A 25666-nucleotide genomic window follows, 5' to 3' on the forward strand; every position below is an offset into this window, starting at 1 on the left:
CACGAGATGCAGGCTACTATCATCTTATTTCACCCGTTTGGTCATCAGTTGCTTGCTTCTTTTTTTTTAAATTAACCTTTGCTATGGTATTTGCTGTTTTACAGCAGGTTTCTAATTTTTTTTATATATTATTGCCGTTCCCGGCGTGTAAGGCCTTCAGCCGTGATTGTGGTCATTTGCCTTAAAATTCTCATCTAGTATTTGTATTTTAGCAGTAAGCCTTAAAACCTTATTTACTGTCATTCCTGGCATCTGCTTCCTTCTACTGTGTTTGTGGCGACTTACTTATAATATTTAAATTCCGATAAGTTGTAAATTGCAGCGAATTCTTAAACAATTCTTCATTTATTGCCATTCTTGGCGTGTAAGGCCTTCTGCCCAGATCACAGTGGCTTTCTTTTAAAACATTATCTGCTGTATCTGTATTTAATGGTGATTTGGTTAATTGTAACTCACTGAAAACACTTATTTACAAAGTTATTTATGGCTTTATTAATAACGTGTGATATTTTTATTTATTGTTGAGTCTGAAATTACTGGTTTAAAATAAATTGTGTGTAACTGTAAAAGGCAACCAATAGTTAGTGATTACGGCCCTGTCCACAATCGTAACCGAATCCTGCCTTCCCTTAACTGCCAGGTTTCAAGCTTCTATCTTCCTTCCTTCGTTTTATGATTTCGAGTGGTAGTGTATTCCTTGCAGGCGCGTTGGACAGTTGGTGTTGATACGCGAACGAATCGTGTAATTCATTCACGCATCAGTCGTGGTCACGTTCAACACATCTCCTTCTGTAAGGGACGATCAAGAAGCTTACTTCCGGATGCCGTTCTGTCCAGAATCTGTATGCCAATCAAGTAAAATGGCCGTGTGTTGCAGCGTGAAGGAGTCCGAAATCGCCCGCTGCACATCACATCCTCGTCCGACAGGAATCATCGACACTTCAACGCCTTTTCTAAGGAATCGAAGGTGCTGCGGTGTCTCCCACTTGGGGTGGCTATACTTCCCCTTTACGACATCCGCGCTATGGGAATGTTCGTTACCTGAAACAGCAGCACCCATTGGCGCACCTTTCCACAACCGTGGTTTTCATAGACATGATGCCCCATATACGTTCTTGATTCTCCGATGGATTTCTGCCGGTGCTTTCCATTTGTCAGCCAAGGAAATGGTACCAGCACGCTGGTCCTGTCTGGACGCATTTGGTAACGTCACCACAGTTCACGTTCCCGTATTTACCGCTCACACGTCGGAAAGACACGAAGGCCACACTAATCCCTTACCAAAAAGTCGGTGCTTATACACCCGCGTCGAAGACGATGCACATATTTTGCAGCAACGTCCTCAAACTGAAACTTTTTGATCGGCCCTTAGGTCAGTCCCCGCATTGTTTAATCATATTCAAAAGTCAGGTGTGTAGGCAATCAGATTATTTTACGTGCGGTTCTGTGAAAGTGAAATGGTTCGGTGTATGAGACCATATAAGGTTATGTGCAATAAACTGATGGCAGCGGCGGAGGGGCAAAGTTGTTAACGCGTCACTTTCGCGCACCGGTTCTAGCCTTGGGATGCGAACTCTGATAATCGAAATCTATGACGCAAGCTGCCGCCCACGCCATGACGCGAAAGGTGACCTGACGGACGTGCGCATTCCACTTCCAAGAAACCACTCGCACGAGATCCAAAAGTGCGAATGAAAATATTAGCAGAAGTCAACGAAGCTGCCTTGCTTATATCAATAGAAGTTACAACAAATGTTTCGTGCGTGCAAGTTCGCAATGATGTCCGTTATTACAGGGGACCTACATCATAACGGCGAGGTAGACGGTGGGTATGTAGAGTGGTCAGAAACAGCCTGAAAACGTTGTAAGGTTGTTGCAGGCTACACTATTTTGAGAAATAGCTGTGACGAAACAAATTCCACACATTGCGTTGTTTGCGAGTTGTTTAGCGCTGAAATTGGCCATTCAGGACGCTGCGCGCGCAAATCCAAGCGGTACGCCAGATACTATTAGTGTCAGCTGTTCTCGTAGCGTAGATGACAGTGCACGAGACTGCTCAGCTTTTGGCTCTAGTTCTATCCCCACTATTGTCCCATGTGCCATTTTTGTATCACTCTCTTGTCGGGTTTTAGGAAACCAAACGATGTACGCGTTTGGCGACACCGTCTGCTGCCGGCCGCTTGGATTTACGCGCAACGGCCTAATCGGGTAAATTCAATGGTAATTCACTCGGAAACGGAGCATCGTATCGAGTTTGTTTCGTAACGATTATTTCTCAGCACAACCTACCCTGCAACATCCCTATAAGCTTTTCAGTCTGTTTCTGACCGCCCTGCATACTGCAAGTGGCAGAACCATCACAATATTTCCCCCAGCATGATACCGGTACATGTTTCAAGACCATCGATATATGTCGTGCAGGACTAATATAACGGGTAATTAGCTGCATTGAGTTCATCCTCTTGTACAACGTTTCTGCAGTCTTTCTTTCGTGTTGCACACGAAAGCTCTTCGCTGCATAACATCAGCCTGTTTAGTTATTTTCTTGGCAGGTAATATAGCATAATCTATAATTTGTTTCACATCCCAGAAAAAGCTCTGGCAGGGAGTAATTTATTAAATGTCCGCTATCTCAGAACGTGTGTTTTACTACATTGCTTGTGTGTGAAGTTCCTTGATGCCCCTTGATATCTTTCACACGCATCATACGCAATTGTGACAAACGGATGAAGCCTCGCATTTTTGAGCATGTTGTAATGATCCATGGATCTCTGATGTGAAAGACTCTCCTTCCTTTTTCTTATGTCGTTAGTCTTCCGATTGATTCGATGCCGTTCTTCTTTTCAACGTATCCTGAACTAATCTCTGTATGTCACTGTAGCCAACGCCACACATTTACGTGATATTTTAGGTCTAATGCTCATTCCATTTCCTGCTTGTCTATTCTTGGACTGTTGAGGACCATCCTATCTTAATGGATTCGTTTTCCCTACGTTTTTCTATAAAATAATTCATGTTTAACACCCCTTAGTAGCCCATTCTTTTCTCAAATTCACATATGTTCCTGGAAATCATGGCATAATTCAAAGCCAGGAGAGCTCTTGTCCTCAAAAATACTTCCCCGCCTTTTCCCACTGTTTGATGTTTTGTGTCTCCTTATTTCCTTGATAATATAATCCTTATACTTCCATTGTAGTTTACAGGTACAAATGCCAAGAATAAGGAGGAGTCTAGGGGGTTACGATACTCACTTCCGCCTTCCTCAGAGAATGTTTGACTGGTTTGTCGAAGGAAACAAGAAGTTTACTGTCATCAGCCACTATTTATTTCTACACCACCCTTCGGAGGTTTCAACTTCTGTCCCCAGGGGGATTTATGTGTATTAATATGGCATGTACATTTTGCGCTAAGACTTGGCAATGTCTAGAAGAGAGAAAAAGAAAACACTATTTCAATACACGGTTCTTACTTCTGTGCAGGTTTTTGAGTGGTACGATGAGCAAAAATATATACGCGAAAATAACGTAAATAAATATCAAAATTCCTCAAGTGGTCATACGTTCGTATCTTTTCGTGTTACATCACATACACCATAACACTTCATAAACACTGCAGGGATGCTAGATGCTATCCTTGCGCCCTTCAGTGCTCTGAGAGTATAATGTCGTCTGTGATGTAGCACAACAGATAAAGAAACCTGTGACAATTCGAGGTTTTTTATTTTTATTTATTTTAATCTCACATTGATATTTTCGCTCACCCTTTCATTCAGAGACTTCCACAAAACTATAAGACGTATACTGAAATAGTGACCGAGAGGGATGGCCCACTGGGTAGCACACTAGACATGTTCGGGAGACGACGGTTCAGATCCCTGTCCCATTATGCAGATTTAGGTTTCCGTGATTTTCCAAAATTGCTTAAGGAAAATACGTGTGTGGTTACCCTGAAACGGAATGGCCTATTTCTTTTCCCATCCTTTCGTAATCCGAGGTTGTTCTACGTTTCAAATGACTCTAATCTTCCTTCCCCCCCCTTTTTTTTACTAGTTAGTGCCACAGGTTATCTCATTGTTGGAACACAACACAAACCTCTCATACTAATCCACATAAATCCACCTGATGATGGAGGTTTAAACGTACGAAACTCGTTGTGGAATTAAACAGCGACTGGCAAGAGTAAACTTGTTTCATTCAATATCAGTAACACTCAAGGCAAAGCCTAACGAAAAATGTTCACATTAAAAGTTTCTGTATTTTATTGTATATTAATTTCCAGTTTTTCAGCTTATTTCCGAAGAAGAAAGTAGCATAAAACTAAGTCTTGAAACTTGGCAAGAGATTCTGAAACACATTACAGGAACTTCCTGAGGGCTAACTCGCATGTATGCGCTTGCGGCTTAACCGGCGGCAAAGAACTCTCCAGTCAGGAAAGGGCTCGCTTTTATGTTGACTGAACATGCTGTTAACAAGTAATCGCAATTCGTGAGGCTGCAATTAGATTAGACAAACTATAGCAGTGAGGCAAGACAGAAAGAGAAAGATATTTAAAATAAAATCAACTTCCTTAATGCAGGCGGAAAAGATTCGAAGACGCACCACTGCCGCGTTTACATGCTGATAGAGCCGTAGTCTGCAGACCTTCGTTAGGAATTGTAGCGCTAAGAGGAGCACTAACAATAGTGAGCGCACAATTCACTGGTATACCGTATAAATGATGAAGTTTGCTAATTTATAAAAGAGTCTTGCTCTTGTACAGGGTGGCCCACTGTGGCCGTTGTAGAAACGAATGGAGTAAGTGGAGGAGTTTTGTCTTGTCCAGAGCGTTGCGGCTGTCCAAAGCGACAGGTGTCGTGGAAGAGAGCGTCAGTTCCGTACTTCAGACTGAAGAACAATCTCCAGATGGACAAAACAATGAGTGAGAGGGGTTCCGTAAACAAAGTGAAACATAAGGGACTTGAAATGGCGCCGGAAAGCATCCGACGATTTCTTGCAGTCATCAACGATATCCACAGCGATCTATCCGTCGCCGCTTCAGAATGTTAGGAGTCCCTCATACGCCTTTGCGGAGGACTGTTGTGAGATGGGGTGGTTGCGGTTGTGGTCTGTGTACCCATTAGATGCAAAATTAAAGCACCCTCTGCCATTATGCGATTTTTTTTAAAAAAAGGTACTGAAACATGTCCCGCAACGGATAATGTCTTATGACAGGAGTAATCACACCAGAAAGTTTCTAGTCATGCATGAAACACACAGGTCAGCCACCCCACGTCAACACATTAGTTAATGGAGGCATCTAACTACTGAATGAAAATGCATACTTTTAAAAGAATATTTCCAATAGTCAAGCGGAGAGAATATCAGAAAGTGCAAATGAAAAGTCAATAGGGACAAACAAACACCATTCAGAGATGCAAACAGCATCTTGCAAATCAGACTACTAATTGCGGTCATCAGTTACCGAAACGACTAACTCCGCAAAGTTAACAAATAGTGCGCTCCCTGAACTATTCCCCGGAAAAGCATTGTTGGCCGAATCGCACCAAATAAACTTCCAGTAGTTGGGTGCGTGCGCGCCGGCTGTGAGCTACAGTTAATAGCGTACGGGACACAACTTCGCGTGTGCGGCTCGAGAGGTGCTGCAAGCCAGTCGTTCGAGGAGGCAGGAGGCAGAGAGTGTGAAAAACAAAAATTCTAACTTCTCTCTCAGTTTTTGGAAAAACTCCAGGTCATCCAAGTCATCCAACCGTGACGGTAATGATTCCGAACGCCATCCGAGATTGCGACCACTGTCCCCAATGAAATTTCAAGATTTCGACAGAGCGCCAGCAAGAGTGAGACTTTTTGTTTATTTTGTGGGCAGAGGGTAACTGTCTTTGTAGCCACGTACCAGAGCTGCCGTTGAGATGCTGTGTTTTGTGGATCCCATGGAAAACTTCCGACTGTCGCTTTCTTTAAGTAAAGGAGACTTTCCTTCAAGTTAGCATTCCGCCTTTGCACGAGCACTTTCAAGCCGTCCGGTGCGCACCTCCCATCGTGTCAACATGGCCAGCCTCAAGTCGATGGAATTTCAAGGGTGGAGGCGGCTTCTGCCCCGAGGACCAGTTAAAGATACTTGTTTATGGCTGTGGCGAAGGACGAATGCTTGCGTCCCTCCACCGTTTCTCTCTGCTAGGCTAGTGCGCCGAATATACGGAAAGATACAACTTCTCACAAATCAAAGTGAACAGCTAATTCAGTTCCTAACTTGTCCGAAGGCAATACGTGGAATTACATATGCATTTAGCAACTAGTAGTACGAATTATCAAATGAATATCTCAGTTACCCATTCATTACATTACTAGACCTGGGGAGTAGTATTAGACCAAAAAATATGAGTAAAATATGTAGGATTACAATACGTGAATAATTAAGCCACCTTACATTGTGAAACAGGATTTAAAATTTCATTCCTATGAACTCTAAATTCGTTAAAAATTACGGCCGAGAGATAAAGTTGGTAGGGGCAACTTCGACCCAACGTGACTGGACAGAGCTGATCAGAATGACGCATCTCTGACAAATCTTGTAATGTATGATGAGGCAAACTTTCATCTGAATTGGTCTGTTAATAAATACAACTTGCGATTCACTCAGATACAAAGCTGCATCTCATTCATGAAAAGGGCACCTTCAACACAAAGGTCGTATTGTGGTGTGCTATTCAACAGTCCATTGGAAGAATCGTTGGACCATATTGTTTTGAAGACAACAACGGCTGGACAGCTCGAGTTTAGAGTCGTATGCGACCACGATCGACTGTTTCTTCATTCCACAGCTGCAGAGACATTGCATTGTTACGCAATGTGGTTTCAGCACGATATGGCTACAGCCCAAACATCCCGCAATTCAAAGTCTACAGTGAAGTGTAGCTTTCCAGATAGAATACGCTCACGATTGGTTGATATCCCATGGGCGGCGTGATCACCTGATATCTCAGTCCTGATATTTTTTACGGGGTAACCTCAAGAACAAATACCGGAGGTCGCTGTAAACTTTACCTGGCTGAATTCCCGTGAGATGTTTGAAAATTTTGTAAGCCAGGAGAAACTCAGGTCTCAAGAACAAAGTTTTTTCAAGTGACTCAACAGTACTGATGAGTTGAAAGCCGCATTTCGGGAAGGGATAAACGCCAGTCCTTAAGAAATGATTGAGAGCGTGATGAGGAGTTCCCGTGATCGTCTTCAGCAAAGCATCGGCAATGATGGTAGCCAACTGTCTGATGTACTTTTTAAAAAATGAACTTATATTTGACTTTTAGGTAACGACAGTTTATCTAGAACAGTCGTGTGTAAGGTGTATGAACGTAAGTATACGCTAAACCTCATAGTATTCAAATGAAAATGCACGACTTCCAGTTGGCCACTCGCTCTTTCTTAAATCAACTGCGTGGCACAGGACTTCTCAAATTTTTGGATAACTGCTTTTCAAGAGACAATTTCTCTAAATTACTATTTGTTGGAAGCTTTGCTAAAGCGATGTACTGAGTACTGATGTCATGAATGATGTCACCTCCTCCCCCCCCCCCCCCCCCCCCCCCGCCCTCCAGAATCGAACGATAGATCACATCTGCTCTGCACCCAGCTCAAAGCTCTGTAAACACAACTGGACTCGTGTCCATATCGCATATCGGCAAACGGCTGAAAAACAGTGGCCTACTCAGATGTGTCCCAATTTCATAGCTGGTATGGTTCGGGTATGGCGCAGATCCCACGAAGGCAGCGAGCCAAGTTGTCAACAAGCCACTGTGCAAGGTGGTGGTGTGTCCAAAGTGTTTACATGGAATTGACTTTCCTCCGGTCCAACTGAACCGATTATTGAATGGAAATGGTTATGTTCGGCTACCTGGAGACAATTTGCAGCCATTCATGGACTTGCTAGACAACGATGGAATTTTTGGGGATGACAGTGCGCCATGTAGTATAGCCAAAGTTGTTCACGTTTGGTATGAAGAACATTCTGTGCAATTCAATGATATGGCCACCCAGATTGCCCCATATGAATCCTATCGAACATTTATGAGACCTAATTGAGAGGTCAGTTGGTGCAAAAAATTCTGCACTGGCGACACTTTTCCAATTATACGGTACTCCAAATTTCCATTCACCACTCAGCCCACTTGGTATTCCCCCTAAAGCCGAACAGCTTGCACAACTGCATTGGCTACCCTAGGACGCCCCTCCCCCGGCTCAAAATTCCTATTTCCGCCTCCCACTGGTGTAAATGGTTAGCACACCTCACTAGTGAGCATGAGACCAATGTTCGAACCCTGGTCTTGGTACAAATTTTCATTCGTCTCTTTAGTCTCCACATATACATGACACATATTTGAGACTTGAAAAACTTTCTGGAAATGACTAGTTTTATTTGGAATTAAACAGGTGGTTACCATGTTTTGGCTCATTAGTGTTCATTTTCGCAGACAGATAGGTCGTTCGATGCGATAATTGTTCTGATGGCTGGACAGTTCCCATAATGAAACGAGGAGTTATCACAGAAGACCTCACGTTCGGGAAGCTGCTGCCGTCCAGAAATCTTTCCGTCCTTGCGATACCTTCCGGTACAGTTCTTTTTATCCACCAGTCATGTCATAACGTGATGATCGCATTGTATGGACACCACTGACGAAAGAAGAATACTAAGGGATTGTAGTCTGTAAATGAAGAAGTGTAGAGTGCATGGCCTGCCACCTAGTATTCACACGGGAACGGTAATTGGAGTCAGGCATAGGCACAATAATCGCACAATAATTTAATTAGTCTTCTGACTGGCTTGATGCGGCCCGCCACGAATTCCTCTCCTGCGCCAACCTCTTCATCTCAGAGTAGCACTTACAACCTACGCCCTCAATTATTGGCTGGATGTTTTCCAATCTCTGTCTTCCTCTACAGTTTTTGCCCTCTACACCTCCCTCTAGTACTATGGAAATCATTCCCTGATGTCTTAGCAGATGTCCTATCATCCTGTCCCTTCTCCTTGTAAGTGTTTTCCGCATATTCCTTTCCTCTCTGATTCTGCGCAGAATCTCCTCATTCCTTACCTTATCAGTCCACTTAATTTTCAACATTCGCCTGTAGTAGCACAGTTCAAATGCTTCGATTCTCCCCCGTTCTGATTTTCCAACAGTACATGTTTCACTACCGTACAATGCTGTGCTACAGGCGTACAGTCTTAGAATTATTTTCCTCAAATTAAGGCATATGTTTAATACGAGTAGACTTCTCCTGGCCACGAATGCCTTTTTTGGCAGTGCTTTTTGCTTCGTCCGTCATTGGTTATTTTGCTGCCTAGGTAGCAGAAATACTCATTAGATTGTTCATTCCCTTCAGCTTATCATGCAATTCTTCTTCACTTTCACTCAGGATAGCAATGTTATCAGCGAATCATATCACTGATATCCATTCACCTTGAATTTTAATCCCACTCCTTTTACTTGCATCATTGCTTTTAAGCTGTACAGATTGAACAGCAGGAGGGAAAGACTACACCATATCTTACACCCTTTTTAATCCGAGCACTTCGTTCTTGGTCTTCCGCAGTTGTTATTCCCTCTTGGCTCTTGTACAGATTGTATATTACCCGTCCCTCCCTACAGCTTACCCCTATTTTTCTCAGAATTTCGAACATCTTGAACCATTTTACATTGTTGAACCTTTTTTCCAGGTCGACAAATCCTGCGAACGTGTCTTCATTTTTCTTTAGTCTTGCTTCCATTATCAACCGCAACGTCAGAATTGCCTCTCTGGTGGCTTTACCTTATCTAGAGCCAAACTGGTCTGGCGCATTCTCAATTTTCTTTCCTGTCTTCTGTACATTATTCTTGTCAGCAACTTGGCTGCATGTGTTGTTAGGCTGACTGTGAAATAATTCTCGCACTTGTCAGCTCTTGCAGTCTTCGGAACTGTGTGGATGATATTTTGCAGTAAGTCAGATGGTATGTCGCCATACTCATACATTCTACACACCAGGATGAATAGTCCCTTCTGCCTTATTTGATCTTGAGTCCTCCAGAGCTCTCTTAAATTCTGACTAATACTGGATCCCCTATCTCTTCTAAATCGAGCCCTGTTCCCTCTTCTTCACATCAGACAAATCTACCCTGCATTTAACAGAAAAATTCCCGTTGCACTCTTAATGTTACCACGCTTGATACCGAAGATTATTTTGACTTTCCTGTGTGCTGAGTCAGTCCTTCCGACAATCATTTCTTTTTACGATGTCTTCACATTTTTCATGCAGCCATTTCGTCTTAGCTTCGCTGCACTTCCTATTTATTTCATTTCTCAGGGACTTCTATTTTTGTATTCCTGAATTTGCGTGAACATTTTTGTATTTCCTTTTTCCATCGAAGTATTTCTTCTATTTCCCAAGGTTTCTCCGCAGTTACCCTCTTTGTACCTATGTTTTTCTTTCCAACTTCTGTGACTGCCCTTTTTAGTCTTGTCCATTCCTCTTCAGCAGTACTGCCTAGTGAACTATTCTTTATTTTTGTAACTATAGCCTTAAAGTATTTCGTCATCTCTTAGTACTTCTGTATCGCACTTCTTTGCGTATTGATTCTTCGCGACTAATCTCTTTAACGTCAGCGTACTCTTCATCACTATTATATTGTGATCTGAGATCTGGTCCTGGCTATAACTTACAATCCAGTACCTGATTTCGGAATCTCTGACTGACCATGACGGAATCTAATTGAAATCTTCCTGAATCACCCGGACTTTTCCAAGTACATCTTCTCCTCGTGTGATTCTTGAGTAGAGTATTCGCTATTACCAGCTGAAATTTATTGCAGAACTCAATTCTTCTCTCGTGCCTTGTTCCAAGCTCATATTCTCCTGTAACCTTTTCTTCTACTCCTTCCCCTACAGCTGCATTCCAGTCCCCCAAGACTATTAGATTTTTATCTTCTTTTAAGTACTGTATCACTGCTTATGCTATCGTTGCCACAGTGAGATACATCTCTGTATGTGATGGAACATTGAATACTTAAAGGAATTTGAAAATCTGAGGTCCACTCAATACAGCGTGTGTCCCTGCTAAGAGTCGTCAGGCGCATTTTCTGAGGTGTTTCAGCAGATATTTGCAATTTCGTTTTTGTAATGTGTAGCTGGAGTCAGCCCAAAGCAAACACTGCTCATCATGTCTTTCGTGCGGCGCCCACTGTCGTCCCGTTGCAAATAAAATGATTTTACAGTGGAATTTTACGTGTCCATTCAATAGAGTGAAACCAAATTAGTTTACTGCGTTATTCGTTTCCTTTACCAGCAACAGTAAGAGATGAAGAATAACCAGTACTCCAACACCGCCCTGGGTCGCACAGACTGCCACCGTTGTGCATTGTTCAGTCGCACTGGAGTAGTGGTTGTTCTTCCTGTTTTACTGCTCCTGTTAATACAAAAAAGGAACGTCGCGCTGGACTAGTATGGGACCGCTCTATGGAATGGGCTCGTAAAATTTCGCATTAAAAACCATTTTATTTGTAACGGGAAACAAACCCACGCTTTCCGTCTACACTCGGTGTCGCATGAAAGACGTGATCAGCTGAAATCTTTTGGAATCACTCCAGCTACTCACTTGCGGGCTTTCAAATATAGAAATGGTGGCCCTCAACTACGTACCCTGAGACTCATAGTTGAAGTATTGAAAGTTTTGGCTGGTTTCGTTGTCTAGGGGCTGGAATACGTAGTTGCCGCAATACATGCCAAATACTGCTGAGTGTAGAATATACAATATGAATACACACATGAATTGAATGGTCGAAGCTTCCTATCACTCGGCAATCGCGAATGTTGAATGTAACATCGAAATTTATAAATGAAAGAATGCAATTAAATGAAATCTACAGGTACTATTTTAACGACTTTAAATTATGAGTACTATAGCAGAAGTACTTTTAAGAATGCCATTTATTACTGTAAAACACCTATTGGTATCGATGGTCCAGCTATTAAATACCGGGTGATCAAAAAGTCAGTATAAATTTGAAAACTGAATAAATCACGGAATAATGTAGATAGAGGGTACAAATTGACACACATGCTTGGAATGACATGGGGTTTTATTAGAATCAAAAAAATACAGAAGTTCAAGAAATGTCTGACAGATGGCGCTTCATCTGCTCAGAATAGCAATAATTAGCATAACAAAGTAAGACAAAGCAAAGATGATGGTCTTTACAGGAAATGCTCAATATGTTCACCATCATTCCTCAGTAATGTTGTCAACAGCACTGTAAAGCATGTCTGGAGTTATTGTGAGGCATTGCCGTCGGATGGTGTCTTTCAGCACCCCTAGAGATGTCGGTCGATCACGATACACTTGCGACTTCAGGTAACCCCAAAGCCAATAATCGCACGAACTGAGGTCTGGGGACGTGGGAGGTCAAGCATGACGATTGACATGAACAGTCACTGACGTTTTGCTGTCCAGCGCCATCTGTCGGACATTTTGTGAACTTTGTTTTTTTTTTGTTCTAATAAAACCCCATGTCATTCCAAGCGTGTGGGTCAATTTTTATCTCTCTATCAACATTATGCCGTGATTTATTCAGTTTTCAAATTTATACTGACTTTTTGATCACCCGGTAAAATATAAGTCGAGTAACAGGGAAACGCCGGCCGCGGTGGTCTAGCGGTTCTCGGCGCTCAGTCTGGAACCGCGCGACTGCTACGGTCGCAGATTCGAATCCTGCCTTGGGCATGGATGTGTGTGATGTCCTTAGGTTGGTTCGGTTTAAGTAGTTCTACGTTCTAGGGGACTGATGACCACAGATGTTAAGTCCCATAGTGCTCAGAGCCATTTTAACAGGGAAACAATAGATTCCTACTTCACGTAATTAGTTGTGAGAAACAACATAGCTCGCGAGATCTTCACTTCTGAACGCATACTACGTCTTCACTGCAGAAGCCACAGAAATCTCACAAGTGCACAAGTCGGCACTACGAAATATTTCCATCTCTCGCGATCACGCGCAAACTGCTCAACACTCTCCAAGTATTTCCTACGGCCGTCCTTCGCGCCTTCCCGTCCAGCACTCCCGTGTCCCGTGCGACCCGCTGCTCCTCCGCCGCTTCCACCCAGTCTCTCCATTGACTTCGGTAGTCGCCTACCGTTGTAACAAGTGCTACGATTGGCTAGAGCGCTCCGGCCATGTCTCCAAGCCAATGTACACTCACAAACATATTGAAACACATACAAAATACTGGATTTACATTTAAATATCTTGAAATTAAATAAATGTTCCTATAGCTGGACCATAAACACACTCTAACATACATTATTAAATACATAAACAAATCAAATAAACATATATCAAAGGAACAGAAACAAAAGTAGGCCAGTAGCCTAATGTCTCTGTGCTTTCTAAAACACAGTTAATATTTGACCTATTTCACACGAATAGTATATATCGCATATAAACAAAGACATAGACGAATAAATATATTTATAAGCATGCTGCTACCTTTTCTTCGTGTAACTGTGTACTACTTATGGCCTGACGCAATCAACAGTAATCGTCCACTTTGATCTCCAATAACTCATGACTATTCAAGTTACATGCCTGTAATTCATACTAATTTAGGTTTACCCTAATAGCTTTCTAAAGACACGTCGATCGACAGAATCGGATGAACTGTTTAGATTTTCGGAATTCATTGCTCGGTGTTACTTGTATAATTTACAGTCAGATACTAAGCTTTAAACTAATAAAGATATTGAAAATCTGATTACACCATCAGAAGCGTCGTGCAAATAATGGTAATATACATGTTCCTTTTTAAGGTATCATGATTCCTCTGGCTATTATTAATTTCTACACGAACTGTGAAATGTCTGCCATTCTGGTTTCACAAAGTCTGCCATCTTGGGCACTTCCTGCATACAACTCTCCTTCATCAACGCAAAGCCCATTCCTCGACACAGCATCAACGTGGAATTCCCAGCCAAGCGGTCGGCCTGGACCACGCGCTGTGGCTACTCCTCTTGCTCCGGCTAATGTTCGGCGCCACGCAGTTGCTGATGAGCCGCTGACGATCCCCGCATTGCCGAGCGGCTCGTGCGGCCACGCCAACTCCGAACTTAGAATATTTTCAAGGCGCCATAACTCGTCCGCTGCCTAACACACTGCAAACATGAAAGTGCAAACATCTGCCGAAATATCAGAGAAAATGAGCCCGACGGCTCGTAGGAGGGACATCCTATATATTCCTAGCTCGTTATTCCTGTAGCTATAGCTACAGTCCTACCTCTTGTGGTCTCGAAAAGCAGAAAAAACGTGTTCAGTGTACTGGATGAGTGGGTTGTTACTTTGTCGTAACCTCCTCTCCAGTCTCTCACCCGCTCTAATACACAGGCCACGTCAAAATGTTATGGAAAACTGTGGAAATAAATTGAGTGCAGTTACGGGGCACCATCGTCCATACAGGACGTGGCAACAATTACTTGACATCCGTAAGTGATAATACAGCTTTGAAGTAGTCGATAATGTTCTTCAATGGAGAGAAAAGAAACACAAATAGAAAAGTAAAATAATGGAGACATAAATTACAAGCTGTTGTTGCCAGGACACAAAAAACAAGCTTGTCTCAATAGATATTATTGATTAAGTTCACAGTAAAAGGAACAAACAGAATTCTGGTAGTGTTTGACCTGTCAGTTCCAGCCTTGTAGTAATCCTGATACTAGTGTACAGTCAACTGACGCGGACATGTGAAGATGCCTTACTGCATGAACATTTTTAAAAGATGTGCGTATCCTGTCAAACCACGTCCTTGTCAGACTCTTCTGTTTCAGAAGCTACAGCATTGTAACAGCCTCAGAGAAAGAACAGCAGGGTTGGTAGGCCTGCCCATAGACGTTTCTCTTAATCCATTCACATCAAATGACAAGCTGCACTCGCAGAGGAAAAATAAATGAAAGTACATGGCAGTGTAAAAAACATGGTGTTGCTCTACATTTATTTAACCCTCCACTGTACGCAACAGTCATAACATCAGGTATACAAAACAACGATACTAGTTAATATGTATTAAAAATGATTTCACAGCAACCAGCTGACGTAGTTATCCAACGGCCATGCAGTCGTGGATACAGCGGTTCCCATCTGTTGATCGAAGTTAAGCACCAGATGACGTGACCAACACTTCGATGGGTAACCGTCTAGGTCTGCCGTGCCCTCTTAGCAAAGGGTGCTAACTTGAGGAGCTTTTTGAATGAGAAGTAGCGACAGTGGGCGGCAGACCGATGTGCTGACCCCATGCCCCTCCATATCGGCACCCGATGATTCTTTTGGGCTGAGGTTGATACGATTGTCGGTCGGTACCGGTAGGCCTTCGGAGGCCTGTTCGGATAGTGTAATGTATATAAATACGATGTCATTGGGCCAGTATAAGAGTACTCCCTGATTCAGGCTGAGGTGACAAAAGTCATGGGATACTTCTTAATAACATGTCGGACCTCCTTTAGCCCAGCGTCATGAAGAAGCTCGACGTGGCATGGACTAAGCAATCGTTGGAAGTCCCTTGTAGAAATGTAGAGCTATACTGCCTCTGTAGCCGTCCATAACTGTTGTCGGTGCAGGATTTTGTGTCTCATAAATGTTCGATGGGATTCACGCCGAGCGATCTGCGTGGTCAAACAATTCGCTCGAATTATCCACAATGTCCTGCAAACCAACCGCGAACAACTGTGGCCCGGTGTCATGGCGCCTTGTCATCCATTTGGGAACTTGAAGTCCACGAAAGGCTGAAAATAGTCTCAAAGTTGCCGAACATAACCGAGGGCCCATTCCATTGCATGCAAACACAGTCCAACCCATTATGGAGCTACCACAAGCTTGCACAGTGCCTTGTTGATAACCTGGGTCCATGGCTTCGTAGGGTCTGCATCATACTCATACTGTACCAACTGCATTGGGACTCATCTGACCAGGTCAAGATTTTCGAGTCGTCTATGGTCCAACCGATATGGTCACGAGCTCAGGTGCGTCGCTGCAACCGATGTCGTGATGTTAGCAAAAGCACTCTGGACGCTCCTCTGATGCCGTAGCCCATTAACGCCACATTTCGCCGCACTGTCCTAACGGATACATTGATCGTACGCCCCATACTGATTTCGGCGGTTATTTCACGCAGTGTTACCTCTCTGCCCTCGGTTGCGCAACGCAATCTGACTTTCAAAATTTCCTACAAAAGAATGGCCTTGACTAACATTAAACTATACCTTTCACAAATCACTTACCTCACAAAAATCTTCGCTGCTCAAGCTACTGCAATACAGCGAGCGCCACTACTGCCAGCTAAATAAAAGATTCAAACTACTGAAGGCACTAACTACTGATAGGGGTAGTTAGCAAATGAAAGATATTAATAGAGAGCAAACAATGTATTTACCTTAATATCATCACAAATCATAATATATATATATCAGTTCATGACAAACTGCAAACCTCCGCCATCTCTCTCCCCACATCCACCACTGCTGGCGGCTCACCTCCAACTGCGCAACGCTACGCGCTGTTCACAGCCAGCTGCCTAACACTACAATGGCGAGTATTACAACAATGCAAAGCAGACACAGACTGCCCACAGCACAGCCAGTGATTGTCATACAGATGTGGCGTTACCAATAAAAAACCTAAACAGCCTACTTACATAGAGAAAACATAAACAGCCTACTTACATAGAGAAAACATAAACAACCTACTTACATAGCGAAAACATAAACAGCCTACTTACAATGCCTAAAATTTGTTATTCTCGGCACTCTGTTGATACCGTGGATCTCGCAATATTGAATTCCCTAACGATTTCCAAAATGAAACGTTCCATAGTTCTAGCTCCATCTACTATTCCGTGTTCAGAGTCTGTTGATCCCGGTCGTGCAGCCATAATCACGTCGGATACCTTTTCACATGACTCACATGAGTACAGATGACACTGCCCTTTTTTATCTTGTGTACGTCATACTACCGCCATCTGGATATGTGCGTATCGCTATCCCATGAGTTTTCAGTGTGTACCTTCGTTCAACGTGATATTTATGTCATTACTGTCATGCACGACGTTCCCTTGCAGCTGCTCTCTACAATATATTGTGGAGCTGTTCGTTACCACTATGAAAAAGAAGAATAATATACACGATATTTCATAGTTTTTATCCGTCTAGTACGGGGTCCGGTTTTTCCGGGGTTTGGAAAATTCTATTTTTATTATGTAACTTTTGTGGTAAGATTCCCTTTCTGACGCTAAAGTCGTCAGGCAAACAAAGTGAGTGAAGTCGAGTGCGCAGTTTGTAAATCGAGTGAACGTTGTTCCGTACGTCACTGCATTTAACTGTTAAGTGTTTCGTATTCTCTGAGACGGAATTTGGAAATTAGCCTAGTATTTGAACAAAAGAACTGACTAAAACCATGCGTGGACCGGTGTACCAAACCATCGTCGTTAATCTGCCTCGCGGATTCGAGCTCGGTCTGGCTCACTTCCCTGTCTCGAAAGCTAGTGCGCTGTGCTTTACACTAAACGAGCTGGTCTATTTTGAAACATCCTTATGTACGACAGAAGTAGTGTAATGGCACATCACTTTTGTGTGTGGAAAATGGACGTCATTTGTATGTACTCCCCTTCTTGTGATGTGACATAAAAGCTTAACGAGCACTTAATAGAAAAGAATACTTATCTGTCGATTGTGCTTTTTAGCTCGTTGCGTATAGCTAGCTAAAAGTGTCTATAATGACAGGTGTGTATATTACAGTTTAAGTGCAGCTATTCTTAGAGGTCCAGTGTGTGTTGTATTATCATATGGCAGCGAAACTTGGTAGATATGCTTCACGCTGAAAAAAAAAAAAGAAACAGTTTAAATTTTGGCCACCAGGTGCCAATCTGGTGCTGTGAATGCAAGAAAGTCGTATAGAGATGTTTCCAAATGTAATGAATTAGGAGCGGGACGTCGGCAGTAAAGGTCAACAAACGTGAAATGCATAATGTTGATATTATTAACCACTAAAAACAGTTTGTTCAATATGAGCACCGCAAAAGTCAGCAAAATGCTGTATAGCTCCAGGTTTGTACCTGTGGCCAAAATTGGAGGAATTTTTTCCATTGAAAATCGGCTCTGCAGTAGCATATGTACCAAATTTCGTTGGCATACGATAAGTACAGCGCACACTGGATCTATGATAGTAGCTGCACGTTCGTTACAACCACCCGGTATATACTTTAAATTATGTAACGTATTTCTATTTAGAGTGACGCTGGGGCTCCCAGTAGGCAACACACGATGATTGTTTCAGGCTGATGATCGGCCAGATATCTCCGTTGTCATCAGTCCCTATTCTTGTGATTTCCGTCGGCTGGATGTTGCTATTTTATATTCCTTGTGCTCCTTTCGAGTACCTTTCCTTTAAAACATTCCCTAACTCGCTGAGAAAATTCTTTCATCTGCCTTGGAGAAGTGCTTTTGCTCCACTAATCTCTCAGCGGGAGCTATGAGGTAACTTTCTAAATGTCATTTATTCAGCTTAGCAACGACAAAACTGTCACGTTATATACATTTCATGAACACTTCTGCCCCTCGCGCAAAGTTCTGCCATCTAGTTAGTCTCTTTCCCTTTAAGATGAGCTGAAAGGCATTAACTCTCCGATGTGTCACACAGAACCACACAGGAAGGAAAAATAAACATTACGTCAAGCGTAAAAGCTCTTTCAACTTGTTAGGAGTGAGGATGGGATGTAAATCGACCGAGGAGGAGAAAGAATACCTGTGGAATATAGAACGAATTTCAACAGGTATGTTGCTCCCCTTAATACTTGATATAAAATAAAACAGGTCGGCATGAACCTGCGCATTCTGGCTAGGTATCATCGCAGTAGTACGTTCTCTGCTGCCAGCAGGTACCACAGTCGTGCATTACGAGAAATGTACGGAACCGCGGAAACAATATTTCCTCTCCACGTTTCGTTAGCAAAGTGAAGAAATCTTGTATTTGTTAACCGCTGGCGCTTGTCCAGCTCGTCCACGTCTACTTCTGTCACTAATAGAGAAAAGCAGCCGCCGAGATTAAAAGAAGACAGCACACGATGAAAGTTTTACAATGTCGTAAAAGCTAATGGCGCAGACCTGTAGACTAACAGGTTTTTTGATCTGGACTGTCACCACTTTTTACGAGGAACTACTGCTGATGACCTAGATGAAAACGAATAAAAGATACATTTAGAATAGAAAATTATTACAGAAACATCAGCAGAGAAATGTTACTTCTTACCTGCTGTAAAAGTAAAAAATTGTCAAAAGAAGGTGTGTGTGTGTGATTTAGAACGCTGCAACTATGGAGTTACCATTATACTTACTAAACTAGAGGCGAATGAGGTTAAAATATGTGCAAGATTAAAAGGTATGATATCCAATGTTGCTTAAAACAGCACCCATCCTTCTCAATCTCAATCGCGTCAACTCGCACTTTTGCACATTTACACAATCTGCAAAATCCTGTAAATTCAGCCAAATGTTCGAAGATTTTTTTCTTTTTTCTAGTACTGAGTAATACACGAAGGATTATAAAATGGTGACATACGAATGGTTGGCTGGCTCCCTTTTAAGAAGGCACGGATAAGTCAGCGACCCTGATGGTACGTTGAAAGCTTTTACCCTAATATTTTAGGGATCAGGTTGGACATTTCACAGAACCTTAAAATTTGCACCATTCAAAACACTTGGCGCAGCTTGAACAACAGTGTTTCATGCAATATATATATATATATATATATATATATATATATTGATAAAAAGGAAGACTGAGAAAGATTTGTGCACTAGTATCATTTACTACGATACTAGACTTTCGTCAAAAGTTTTCGGGAACCGCCGACATCCAATGAAGAAAAAAAAGAAAAAAAAGATCTATTTCGAATCATAAAGCTATTTAACTCCTAATAGTTTTTCATATATTGGAGGAACGACAAAAAACCGATTTCCCCTCCCGAGGGAAGGCTGTATAATTAGTAAATTAATGAAAGTAAAATCAAGTAAGAAATTATGCTTTAGAAACATTATTGCCCCCAATGACATCATCAAAAAGTTTAATTTGCAGAGAAATCTATTAAAACGCGGCTCACACAGCAGAACTATCACCTCACCACACATTTATTTTTATGTCATGTTCGGGGAAGGAACAGTTCTTATTACAACGATTTGTTTTCACGCCTTTTTGAAGCAAACTGATGATGCTTCGTCTCTGTACTTTTCTTCATGGACAAGTGAATGCAAACAGAAACTAAGATAGTATGAAATTCGGTACAGTCACCAGGAATCACAAAAAAATTGTTTTCGTTTCCAGCGAAGCTTTTTTATCTATTGGGAGAACAGTTGAAAGTATTGATGTACAAAAAATTTAGATAATGATATATAGGTTAATTTTGAGACGACAATATTTCTTACGAAACTTGGAGAACCTTAAAGCCAGTATATTAATTAAATGTTCTGATAGTCCCTTCCAACTTGAGACATGGCAAGTTATTGCTGTAAACATCCTGTTTAATGTAAAAGAAAAAAGCTTATACTACCATTCAATTAAAAATTACTCCAGAAACACTAATTATGCAAATGTCATGAACGTATTTGACGTAAAAGTCAACCGATCAGTGTGAAGAATTGACAGAAATATTTAAAAAATACCTTACAAGAATCTAGCACCCATTCTGACAGATATTGTTGTATATATACACGTGAAACGCTCCAATCCCTTCAGTGCATTCCTTATATGACGTTCTACAGACTACAAAATTTTATTTTATCCATGACTGTATGTGAGACTGTGGCTATACTCAGCTTCAAAGCTGAAAAAGTAGGCTAGCGGACCCACAGTGCAAAAAATCTAATTTGTCGCATTTCGAAGGTACATGCTTTCCTCATCATAAATATCTACACACTAGAATCTGCATCACATTTGAATCATTTACGAATGTCCATGCGTGCAGCCCCTAATAGCTGTGTTATTGTATGAAGATAAAAGCACACACAAATACAAATAAAAATTTCGTGATCACTTCCGTTATAACTAGATCCTCTTCTGAGCTCCGTTTTAAGAAGTGAACAGGGTTACAACTAAAGCAACCAAGAAGCTTTTATTTACTTTTGTTTGTGCGTTTAACCACTTTATATTTATACAGTGTTGACACCGCTGTGAAGACTTTGCATGCATTAACATATGTAAATCCTTTTCATGGAGTGTAGTTTATTTTGTGGGCATATTTTCCAAACACGATAGTTTAGTGCTTTTATATTGTGAGTGTTTGGGCCTACATTTCAGATTTCATTTGGATAAACGACTGAGATCATAGAAGAACATCTAGGACAGGACTAAAAGTAGTAACAGTTTAGTACCTGCAAGGAGGAGTACTTGCATTGGTCGCAGCCAGCCAGAGAGCCTCAGGGCCCACTCGTCGCTCACCGGTCACCGCCGCCGCTGCAGTCCGTCATGCCGTCACTGGACTCGAACTCGGTACCGGAGAAAGAGCGGTCACGATCCGCTCAGCGTCGCAAACCAACACTGTCTGTATCCGGAGCGCGCGACCACACTTAACACTGGGGAGGCGACCTGAAGCGACTCGGTGGCAGAGTCGCGAACTGCCGGCGACGGAAATAACCGGTGCAGCGGTGCGGCGGAGTTGGCGGCGCTGCGGCAGGTGCGCGCTGGCGGGTGCTCACTGGCCGGCGTGCGCACACCGAGTGCCGGCGCACAGGCCCGCCGGGCACGCGACCGGTGCGCCGCGCAGGCCTGCCAACCTCGCGCCGCCGCCGGCGCGCGGTCGCGCCAACCGGCATTTCGCGAGCAGCGCCTACTTGTCTTTCGAGCGGCCCACGCTACTAGGTCACAGCCCGTGACGGTTGCAACCGTCTGCTCGATCCTTGTTCTGATACCTACGTCTACACCTTTAAGGGGGGTAGAACGTCAAATGAGCCGACTTGGAGCAGGAGAGTCACCACAGGACATTTTAATTTCTACTGTCTATACTTTTACAAATAAATTCATAACACTTTGTCACCATGACCAGGAAGGATTGAGGACTCACACTCATATCAGTGGAAGTTCAAAAACGTAGCAAAATATCTTTTTTTACATGTGAAATTTCACCATTTTTTCCCTTATTACTGGCTGCATTTGTTGCTATAGGCACAGTATTCTTCCTAAGTAAGAGAGATTCTTCGATGAATTTTTCATAGCATACAAACAGTAGTTACAGGTGTATGAAACTCTAGAATTTTCCAAATCTATTAAAAAACTGTGGAAGAATTGAGATAATTAACTATAAAACTTGAGTTTCTTCTAAACATGAAGTTTAAAATGTAACAGTTCATTCATTTTTTTATAAATTAAATAACCTCTAGAGTTTCATACACCTGTAACTATGGTTTGATTGCTGTGCAAAAACCATCGAAGAATCTCTCTTACTTAGGAAGAAAAGTGTACTTATAGCAACAAATGCAGCCAGCAGTAAGTGAAAAAATGAAGAAATTTCACATGTAAAAAAAATGTGTTTTGTTACGTTTTTGAGCTTCCACTGTTCTGAGAATGAATCCTGAATCCTTCCTGGTCATGCTGTTAAAGTTTTAAGAATTTATTTGTAAAAGTATAGACAGTGGAAATTAAAATGTCCTGTGGTGTCTCTCCTGCTCCAAGTCGGCCTGTTTGACGTCCTACTCCTCTTAATCTGTAAACCACGTTACAGTGTGTGGTGGAGGGTACTTCTGGTCCTCTATCATCCCCCTCCTTTCCTGTTCCATTCGTGTGGGACGAATGACTGTCGGTAAGCCTCCAAATGGGTTCCAGTTCAAAGATTTTCTCGTTGTAGTGATTTCGTGAGATTTTTATGGAAGGAAGTATAGTACACTGCGGTTGACTGAAAAGGGGTGGGAATTCTTTTCTGATGATAAATTTTTCGGTTACGCCATAGACATCTGATATGTACTACAGTATTTTCTATTGCAAGTATTTTTGAAAGGTGTGAAGATCAAATGAATAAAAAATCTCTTTGTAGGCTTCGCTTATATTCTTTACCGAAGCTAAAATTACATTATTAAGGTTATTGTACATTAATGTACAGTATACTGTACTTAATAGTTTGTAGCATAGCACAAAACTGCAACCGCTCGAATGCACCATTGCTGGAAGTGTAGCTTTGTTTAGACTGGTAGGACCAGTGGTTCCCAACGATTCTTATACTGAGTACTATCAGACATTTGTTAGTACCCTGGCTCTCCCCTCTCCCTCCCCCTGCCAACTGTTGCCCCTCCCCCTCCCCTACATTGCCACCAACTGTATCACCTAACTAATTTGTAGAAGGAAAGATATTTCTTGGAAGAATTTTGTTTTTGAAATGATGAAAGATGAATGATATTTTGTGTGTGTGTGTGTGTGTGTGTGTGTGTGTGTGTGTGTGTGTCTTTGTGTTTGTGCGTGTCCGTTATATCGAATGGTGAAGAAATTCGTGAAGCATCACAAGTGCTACCCACAACTCCTTCTTTAAAAAAGAAGCTAACTATCCACAGCGAGGGTACACACTTGTTACAAAACATGCTTCCCGTGCATTACTCCTCTCGTTTGCGGCACTTGCGTGATCTGCGCACAGCAACCCTATTTAAAGTCAAGTAAGTTCAGATGCGTGCATTATACTTACTGTTCGTAAATCAATTCACTGTTGCACTTCTTCCTTCCGAGCAGGCAGAAATTGGACGACTACAGGTGTTAATGCTTTGCGTCGAACCACTCTAATAATAATAATAATAATAATAATAATAATAATAATAATAACTGTATACAGCACTGTAGTAACCCTTAAGTAGTTACTGCTTTGTCGTGCTGTCAATTAATTCATTTATCTGTTTTGAAGCGAGTAATGAAGTAATTTCTGGACTACTGCAGGTACTAACTACGACTTGATGAAGACATTTTGTTCAGATATTGAACATTGGTTACGTATATGTCTCACTTTTACCGTCAATGATTTACAGAACAAAGCACAACAGATATTTGTAATGCGGGGATAATGCGAGGCATCTGTGACCTACACCACATTAATGCTGCTAACTGAGAAAAAGTAATTATTGATAACTTAAATAATCAATATAAGGGTCTTACAAAACTACGATAAAGCTAAGGATCTTTTGAAAATAATTTAGTATCGATACTGAAACAGAATCGAAATGATTAGTTTTTACTCCTTAGAAAATTTCATTTTGCTCCTCACGGGTAATTACCCCATACTGGGATCTACTGGCTAAGACGGTGGGTGCGGAAGCAACCTAAGGTCAGGCGTTCACTTCTCCCTGGTAACGGCAGCCCGCCCACTCATATCTCGAATTATTTTTGTGATTACATATTTCCTTTTTATTTGCGATTTGCGGTCATCATAGATCAGATGGAGCTCAGTAAGCCTGTCTGTATGCCTCCTGTTTTGAATCTGGGACAATGACGGTGCTGGGTTGAGAGGTGAACAGTGTTTGCAGCATTCATTTTAGGGTACATCCATGCCCCGCCGACAGTTAGGTAGTCCTGCTGAACAACACCAGTCATTTCGTTACGGTGCTCGCTTATTTCCAAGTCCGCATCGATCTTAGTTCTGAGTTTTCACTGAGACGGCGCTTTGGCGTTAGGCGGTTGTTTCCGTGTGTGATCACTGGAGGCGTGTGTTTCCGTGTGTGATCGCTGGAGGCGTGTGTTTCCGTATGTGATCGCTGGAGGCGTGTGAGGAGGAAAGAGGTGGCTGCCTTGGCGTGGAGACAGTTCGGCTCGGGTTGTTTGCGTCTGGACGCCGAGTGGGGCCCGATTCGAACCTGCGACCGTAGTGATTGCTCGGTTCCAGACTGTAGCGCCTAGAACCGCACGGCCACTCCGGCCGGCGATGCACCTGAGTTAAGTATTGTATTGCGTCCTCCCATGCGGCCCCGTCGTGTTCTTCTCATAAACATTTCCTTCATGGCATTTTAGTTAATTTTATGCTAATATTTTTATTTCTTACATCGGTAAAATTGTGCGGCCTTCATTATGCACACTGTTTGTCATGTCCCTTTGTAATTGTGTGTGCCCTTCGTGATACATATTTGTGTTATAATAGATTTGAGTATGCCAATTGTAATGTCTCATATATCATGACGTTCGTGTGTAATGGTGCAATAAATGGATGATTGTTATTTCTGTTTTTGGCGCCCTTCATGTCTTCTTTCTTGTCCCTATTGGTACGCTATCCTTGTACTTGTGTTGGTATCCCACATCACATTTGAACGTGGTCGCATTGTACGTCTGCGGAAAGCACGATGACCATATCGATGGGTCGCTACACGGTGTATAGGTAATGCGTCACTGCTTTCAGCAGTGGCGTGTGGAACACCTGCACACCGTAGACCAGGTTCTAGACGTCCACGTAGAGTGGATGCACATCAGGATCGACGCATTCAAGGAAGCAAACTGGCCACATCTTGCACCTCTTGCATTACCAAGGACTACTGAGAATAGACTGTTTGCAGCAGGATTAAGATCACAAGCGCCTCTGTGCAGCGTACCACTGACATCTCGACACTGCGGACCGCGGCTACTTTAGTGTCGTGAAGGAGTCGATTGGAATGTAGAATGGCT

At 42.4% G+C, this 25666-nt stretch overlaps 1 protein-coding gene across 1 annotated transcript in view; it reads right to left on the bottom strand.

Annotated features, from left to right (window-relative positions):
• LOC124619443 (NACHT domain- and WD repeat-containing protein 1) overlaps positions 1–21746 on the bottom strand; it is a 578477-nt gene extending 556731 nt beyond the window's left edge. The window contains exon 1 of the mRNA XM_047145830.1: positions 21418–21746. The gene's annotated coding sequence lies outside the window, so the exon portion shown is untranslated. The remainder of the gene's footprint in view (positions 1–21417) is intronic.
• Between the last annotated feature and the right edge of the window lie 3920 nt (positions 21747–25666).

The sequence above is a fragment of the Schistocerca americana genome, chromosome 6 (genome assembly GCF_021461395.2).
Source record: "Schistocerca americana isolate TAMUIC-IGC-003095 chromosome 6, iqSchAmer2.1, whole genome shotgun sequence".
In the NCBI taxonomy this organism is placed as follows: domain Eukaryota; kingdom Metazoa; phylum Arthropoda; class Insecta; order Orthoptera; family Acrididae; genus Schistocerca; species Schistocerca americana.